This window comes from Pinus tabuliformis, chromosome X (assembly GCF_031772625.1).
Source record: "Pinus tabuliformis cultivar Carrire ecotype Pingquan chromosome X, CPIR1, whole genome shotgun sequence".
Taxonomy (NCBI): Eukaryota; Viridiplantae; Streptophyta; class Pinopsida; order Pinales; family Pinaceae; genus Pinus; species Pinus tabuliformis.
Genome location: NC_142308.1, coordinates 675,444,601 through 675,452,433, shown reverse-complemented (window position 1 = coordinate 675,452,433; position 7,833 = coordinate 675,444,601).

Genomic DNA, 7,833 nt, shown 5'->3' with positions numbered 1-7,833 from the left:
AAATAACACTTCATTTCATTAATATCAAATACTGAAATATGCTTACAAACAGAATGGAAATAGGACTAGCTTAGGCGATGGTAACTTATCTCTGGGAAGAGATGTGGCAGCTACATGCCTCTGAACTGTGTTACAATGAGGCTCAAAGGCCTATTTATTATTGAGAAACAACGGAAAACCCTAAACATCCAAAAACCTAACCCTAGGAGATGAAGCGTCAAAATTGTGGGCCCCGTTTGGGTAAATTGGTACATCAACTTACCGAGGTCGTAACTTTGGCATACGATCTCCATTTGGCTATCATAATACCTCGTTTCGAAAATTTCGAAGAGAAGGCTGAAAACAAACTAGCAATTCAATTTGGAAATTTTTTGGTCTCTCTGTTTTCCCTAAGAACGTCGTTTAGGGCCTCAAAATGGCTCTGGAAGTTCAGGACCCAAAAAAATGCCAAAAATAGTAAATTGTGCTACAAATAAGGAAACTGAAATAAATGATGGTGGGGGTCCAAGTGGAATAGGCGAGTGGCCACCAAAATCCACCTAGATCATTCCTCCTCCCTTAAGAAGCAGTGGTCCCCATTACAATGATTTCCTCCATGAGATGAGGAAACTTCTGCTGAACTTGGTCCCTGGTGAGCCACTTACCCTGGTGAAGGAATTGGTCTGCTTTGACAACTCGATATAGTTGGATCATTTGCTGTCGGGTGTTCTTGATCTGCGTGTCCATGATCCGATCAGTTGTGGCTTGCTCCATGCAATCTGGATTTAACTCTGTAGGTGTGAGTTGTTCTGCAATGTCTAATGTGTCCAGCAATGGTGGGAATTACGGTCGAAGGCGGTCCACATTGAACACTGGGTGCAGGCTAAGGAATGGGGGAATGCCGAGCTCAAATGCATTGTCTTCCATAGCCTTGGTAATGGTGTAAGGACCATATCGAAGTGGTCTGAGTTTCTGATAGGCTCCGGTAAGGCGTTCCTTCTACAAATGCAACCAAACTTTGTCGCCCACTTGAAAATTATGTGGCACCCGATGTTGATCATGTCGTTGCTTGTACTTGGAATTTGATTTCTCCATAATGTCATGTACTCGTTGACGGATATGTTGGATGTGCTCAATGAAGTTTTTTTCCTTATCGGCTTTTGACTGGGCATGAGATGAATCTTCCTGAGTAGCTGCAAATGGTATGGCCACATCAAGTAGTGGCTGGAATCCCAAACCCACCTGAAAAGGGCTATGGCTAGTCAAGCTGTGGAGAGCCCAGTTATAGCTGTGCTAGACATAGGGGAGGCTCTCATCCCATGTGCGTGGAGGCTTTGAGTTGTACATGTGCAGAATGTGTAAGATCATCCTATTGACAACCTCTATCTAGCCATCAGTTTGGGGATGGAAAGTTGTGGACTTAGTGAGCTTGGTATCCAGCATCAACCAAATACTGGACCAAAATGCATTGAGGAACCTGCTATCCCGATATGATATGATAAATTGTGGGATCCCAAAGTGTACCCACACTCATTCAAAGAAGAGTTTAGCAGTGGCTTTTGATGTGATATTCTTCTTGCAAGCCACCATAATGGCCATCTTCGAGAATCTATCGATGACCACAAAAACACAGTCGTTGTTGTGCTTAGTAGAAGGAAGGCCTGACATGTAATCCATGGAGATGGATTCCCAAGGTCGACTAGGGGTAGGCAGCGGAGTATACATGCCTTGCTTCCTGATGGTCGGTTTGGCAATGGTGCAGGCAGTGCAGGATCTGATGTACTTCTCGACATCCTGTTAAAGATTCAACCAATAGAAATATTTCTACAGTACTGCCACTGTTTTCTCGACCCAAAAATGCCCAGCGGCCCAACTGTAGTGCACTTCCCAAATCATCTTAGCTCGCTCGCTTAAAGGAACACAAAGGTGTCCTAGATGGCATAGCAGGGCATCCTGGAGGTGAAAATCTGGAACTTGCTTACCCTCCAAAAGAATGTGGTATGTGTGACCGAATTCTCGGTCGCGTTTGTAGAGAAGTGGCCAATCAAAAGTCTCGTGCCCACAAGAGTTGAGCACGGTGGTTAACGCCATGATCGGTGGTCCACTGATGCAGTCTGCAACATTGTTGGTGCTACCCTTTTTATACTTGATATTCAAATGGAACTACCGCAGTTATGTGGACCACTTCTAATGGCGATCATCCTACAACTTCCCTTGTGTCTGTATGAACTGCAGGGGTCGGTGGTCTGTGTGGATGACCGTTTCCTTCCCCAAAATGTAATGCTTCCGTTGTCAGTAGGCCTGCACAATGGAATACATTTCTTTGTCATAAGTGGGATACTTCCACATTGTGTCTGAAGGTGTCTCACTGTGATATTCCATTGGATTCCCGTGTTGGGTAAGGATTGCCCCAATATCATAGCCAAAGGCATCTGTCTCGATCTCAAATGGTTGTTGTAATTCTGGTAAAGTGAGCACTGGTGTGAGAAGAGGCGATGTTTCAAATCTGTGAATGCCTTTTGTTGAGATTCAAACCAAAAGAATTTTGCTTTCGCTCCTCCCTTGGTGACTTGACTTGAGTGCCAAGTGATATGAGAGAATCCCAACACGAACCTGCGGTAGAAATTGGCAAGACCCAGAAATCTACGGAGCTTTTTCAGAGTGGTTGGGGCTGGACAATCCCGAATGACTTAGATCTTGGCTGGATCCACATGCACCCCTCGTTCATCAATAATGTATCCTAGATACTGAACCTGGTTCATGCCAAAAGTGCATTTCTCCAAATTGGCACACAGCTTATGTTGCCACAGTGTTTGGAGAACCTATCAGATGTGGTGGATGTGCTCTTCCCAATTCTGGCTGAAGATCAGGATGTCATCTAAGTATACCACCGAAAATGAGTTAGTGAATGGCCATAAGATGTCATCCATCAGCCTCATGAAGGTTGCAGGAGCATTCGTCAACCCAAAAGGCATAACCAACCATTCGAAAAGGCCCTCCTTGGCTTTGAAGGTAGTCTTCCACACATCAGAGGGGTCGATTGGTACCTGGTGATATACCGATTTCAAGTCGATCTTGCTGAAATATTTTTCCCGCTTCAGTTGGTCCAAAAGGTCATCAATCCATGGGATCAGGTACCTATTCCAGACTGTGATCTTGTTTAGCACCTGATAGTCAATACAGAGTCTCCAAGTCCCGTCCTTCTTCTGTACCAACATGATCGAGCTCCCACAGGGCGATGAACTTGGATGGGTGTGACCTTTCTGCAGCAGCTCCTGAATCTGCCTCTTGATTTCGTCATTCTCCAGAACGAAGCGTCTATAGATTGGTCCACTGGGCAGCGACGCACCTAGGGTGAGATCAATGGAGTGCTTGACCTGACAGTGCAGAGGCACCCCTGCGGGGGAGGTGAAGATGCCCTCGTACTCCTCCACGACCTTGTCCATCTGTTGTTGTCATGTCGAGGGGCCTTCTCTGGAGGTCATGGCCACTATATTCTTCTTTCCCTGAGGGCGTATCATCAGGAAAACAAATTTTCTCGGTTTTGGAAATTAGCTTACTACATTGTTTTGCAGTAACCAAAGAGAGGGCGATAGGCGCTGCTACCTACAGTATCCTGTACAACTTATTTCCCAAAGTAACACTAATAGCACGAGGCCTTGACTCATACACATCATGTCACTTCCATATGTATGGTTGACCTAATAATACATCACAAACATCAAGGGGAGCAATGTCACATAATACCTCATCCATGAAGGGCTTGATTTTGTATGGAAGGTGGCACTACTGGCTCACACAAAGATCTCGTCCTTGGTAAAGCCACCCAATGGTGTATGGTTGTGGATGTGTTGTTGTCGGTAAGCCCAGCCGCTTCACGACCTCTACCGAAATGAGGTTCTTTTGGCTCCCTCTATTGAAAATGAAGTGTAGCGTGGAACCCTTTACCCACATCTAGGAGTGGAAGAGGTGCTCCTCCTCCTTTGGATCTTCGGGTTCCTCCTTCTGGATCTTTGTGGTGGCGATGGTGGCATTGGGATCCACATTGATAATTTGCTTCCCTTTGTCATTCCCCTTGTCGGGTTCTAACTCAGAGCTGGAAGATGCGTCCAATTTTGAAGCCTTTAGCTCGGCCACCAGTGATTGCTTGGCCCAACACTCACTTGTGTTATGAGTGGAGCTCTTATGGAACTCACACCACTTTCCTGTGTCCTTCTTCGGCTTCACAATGTTGTTCTTTGCTTGCGGCTTTGGCGGGTTGTCCTGGGATGCCCCGTGTTGGCTTTGTCCTTTGTTTTGCGGTTTGGGGACACCTTTCCCCTGCTTCAGATTCACAGATCCAAAGTCTCACTTCTTTTGTTTAAACTTTTTCTTGATCTTGACGGCATATCGGTATGTTGTACCGAGCCAAGAGATGTCCAGGAATTCCATCGCATCCTGGATGTACCAGTGCAGGTAGTCTGTTAGGTCCCTATAATACTAGTGATTCCCCCATTACTATTGTCGTTGTATCCCTTATTGTTATTGTTGTGCCCCTATTGTCCCCATATTGTTATTATTGTGCCCCATAGAATCCCACTATTGTTATTTTTGTGCCTTTATATTATTATTATTAGGTCAACTTTGGTTATATTGTGACCCCTTAGACTCCTATATATAGAAAGGAGGTTTTGTCATTTGAATCATCCAAGAATTGTTCTTTTGTGTAATGTAAAGGAGGTTTCCCCCTCGAAGAGGCTTATTTCTGAGGCGTTCATCTATTTTTTCTATCTCTTTGGTGAGCTGGTTTCATAACATTTGGTATTAGAGCTTTGGATTCTAGGGTTCCGCTGTTCCAAATAGGTCATCGTGGAATTTTCAATATAACGTTTTTTTCGGTGACGTTTCAGAAGCTAAAAAAAAACTCATGTGAGCCAAAATCGTTCTAAACTTCTGGTCTGAATTTCAGATCTTGTATCACTATATTTGCAGAGATATAATCTGAGGAAGTTACAGTTTTTGCAGACCCGTGAATTACATTCCAAACAGGTGACCGTGGGAAAATCATCATAACTTTCGCTCTGAGCATTAGATTGAATTTTCGTAAAAAGCTACAGAAAGAGGACACACTGTAGTTTTTTGGATATCATTTTCAGAACCTAAGGTTGAAATAATGACCCATGCCACATCGTACAAGTTCACTCTACTGAACCAGTCTATAGTCAAGTCATCGTTGGAGATTTGGAATAACTCTTTATTGGAGAATCCAATCTTGATCAGACTTGCGGGGTTATAAATATTACTCAGAGGGTTACCGCAGGAAGCAATTTCAGACCTTGGAGATCCAAAATTATATAGATACATCAGATTCAATATTGAGCTCCTACAAAGTGAAAAAAGGTGTGTAGCTTTTTTTTTATTTTTTGCATAAACTTGGTTTGAAAAATTAGTTTGAAGGAATTCAAAGGGCATGGTGAAGCATTATTATCGATAATTGATGCCCCGAAGAAAGAAAATGGAAACACCTAGTAAGAAACCTGAAAGCTATAGCATGACTCATGAAGAAGAGGAAGAAATGGAACATGATATATCAAAATTACGAGACCAAGTGCAACAAATTTCACTCGCACAAAAAGTAACAGAAGCTAAGATGGATGGTTTAAAGAAAGACATAGAAGCTAAGATGTATGGCGTGGAAGCTAAGATGGATGGTTTAAAGAAAGGCGTAGAAGCTAAGATGAATGACGTGGAAGCTAAGATGGACGGCGTGGAAATTAAGATGGATGGCATGGAAGCTAAGATGGATGATTTAAAGAAAGGCATGGAAGATTTGAAGACAAATTTGACATAGTTTCTACAAGAAATGCTTACTAATGGCGAAAGGGTAGTAAAGGAAAATCATGATGAGAACAAAATAAATGTCAATCATGATTTCATAGACTCTAACGTTGGATTGAAGAACCATCATGTTCCAAACATCGATATGAGGAAGTTTGATGGAAAGGATCCCGGAACATGGATACTACAGATGGAGGAATTTTTCGATCTCCATAATGTGCAAAACACACAAAATGTATGCATTGTAACTTTATATTTGGAACCAAATCAGTTTGTATGGTATCGATGGCTTTGCTCTCGTAAACAAATTTTCACTTGGGATGTTTTTACAGATGAAATGATAGCACATTATGAGGATACAAAATCAACACTTTTTTTAGCCAATTGATAAATATCAAACAAAAGGATTCAATGATGGAGCACATTGAGGACTTCCAAAAATTGAATATAAGGGTAAAAGATATTCTAGAGGAGCATAGGATTGATGTGTTCATAGAGATTTTAAAAGGTAACATCCAACATGAGGTTTGCCTTTGGGAACTAGAATCATTGGAGAAGGCATTCAGGTTGGCAAGAAGAATGGAAAGCAAAATTATGGCAACAAGGAAGCCTACCACTCACAATCATAAATATGGAAGCGTTGCTTCCTCTGGCCATCCACAACCTACAAGGTTGACACCACAACAATTGGAAGAAAAAATAACAAAAGGGCTTTGTTACAGTTGTGATAGCAAATACACTAAAGGTCATAAGTGTGCAGAGAAGAAATTATTTTACATAGATTGTGAAGAGGTTGAAGAAAAGGAACAAGAAACGTCAAAAGAAGAGGATATACACCAGGAACAAACCCTTGAAAAAGAAAAAATGAATCTGACCATATCTTGTAATGCATTGGCTGGAATTACCACTCCTCAAACTATCAAGATAGAAGGTTATATCAAGAAAAAAAGGTAATAGTGTTGATTGATTCTGGAAGTTGTTACACTAAAAAATGTCACCATGACTATTTACAGTTAGTATGGCTCTATCAACAGTCATGCTATCCTCTTAGGCAAGTCTTATGCCTCTGCTCTCCATGTCAAACTCCAAAAAGAGAGAAAGACTTTATAAATGTATTTATCTCTGGGTACGCAGGTTCTCTCAACCTTACCTGCGGGGACGCACCCAATGTTCACAAAAGCTGCGTCTTTGGACGCTCTGTATGTAAAGGGGCAGGTGCGTCCCCCTGTAAAGGTTAAAATGCGCAAGTTTCATCTTTAAAAAGTTACTTGTGGTCATTTCTAGAGCATTCTAGAAGGTTGTTCGACGTGTATTGAGCGCCTCCAGATGGTTCATGCACTCCTACCAAAGAGGAACTTATCCCATCAATAAGGGAGCTATCCCATCCAAAGAGGGGATTATCCCATTGATGGTGGACTTGATTAACTTCCTCTTGAGCACTATAAATACAGGCATTGGGCCAGAAGGAGGGGAGGTTGGAAGCTATACATTTTCTAAGGGTAGATGCTGCAGGAATTAGGACTCCCATTTAGAAGCTTGTGAGGAGAGATTGCCATCTTTGCTTATTCTATTTGGAAGTGGGTGAGCTTTGTCAAAGTAAAGGAGAACTCTTGATGGACCCTGGGAGGGACTTGCACAACACCAAGGCTCAGGTTGTATTTGTTCCTTTTGTTACCTATTAATGCAAATGAGTCCATTCTTCTCAATAACTTGTTATTTATGAGTTGTTTCATGTACTCCTTGGTCTATGTGTTAAATATGCTTTATTTTATGAGATTATCAAGTGCTATTTAATTGTTTGATTGTTAGTGGATGCAGGTTTCAAAGTGAAGGAGGAGCTCATCCGGATCAGCGGAGCTGGACTGCTACAACAGCGTGGGACTATAGGTAGGATCTAAACACTTGATATCTTATATAGTAAATGCATGTTTAGAGAAGGATTGCTCTTATTTGTCTTGTTTGTCACTAGAGAGTCTTAGGCTCCTAGGGAGGTTGGTTGTGTCCGCACAATCGACTCTTTCCGCCTGACAAATTGGC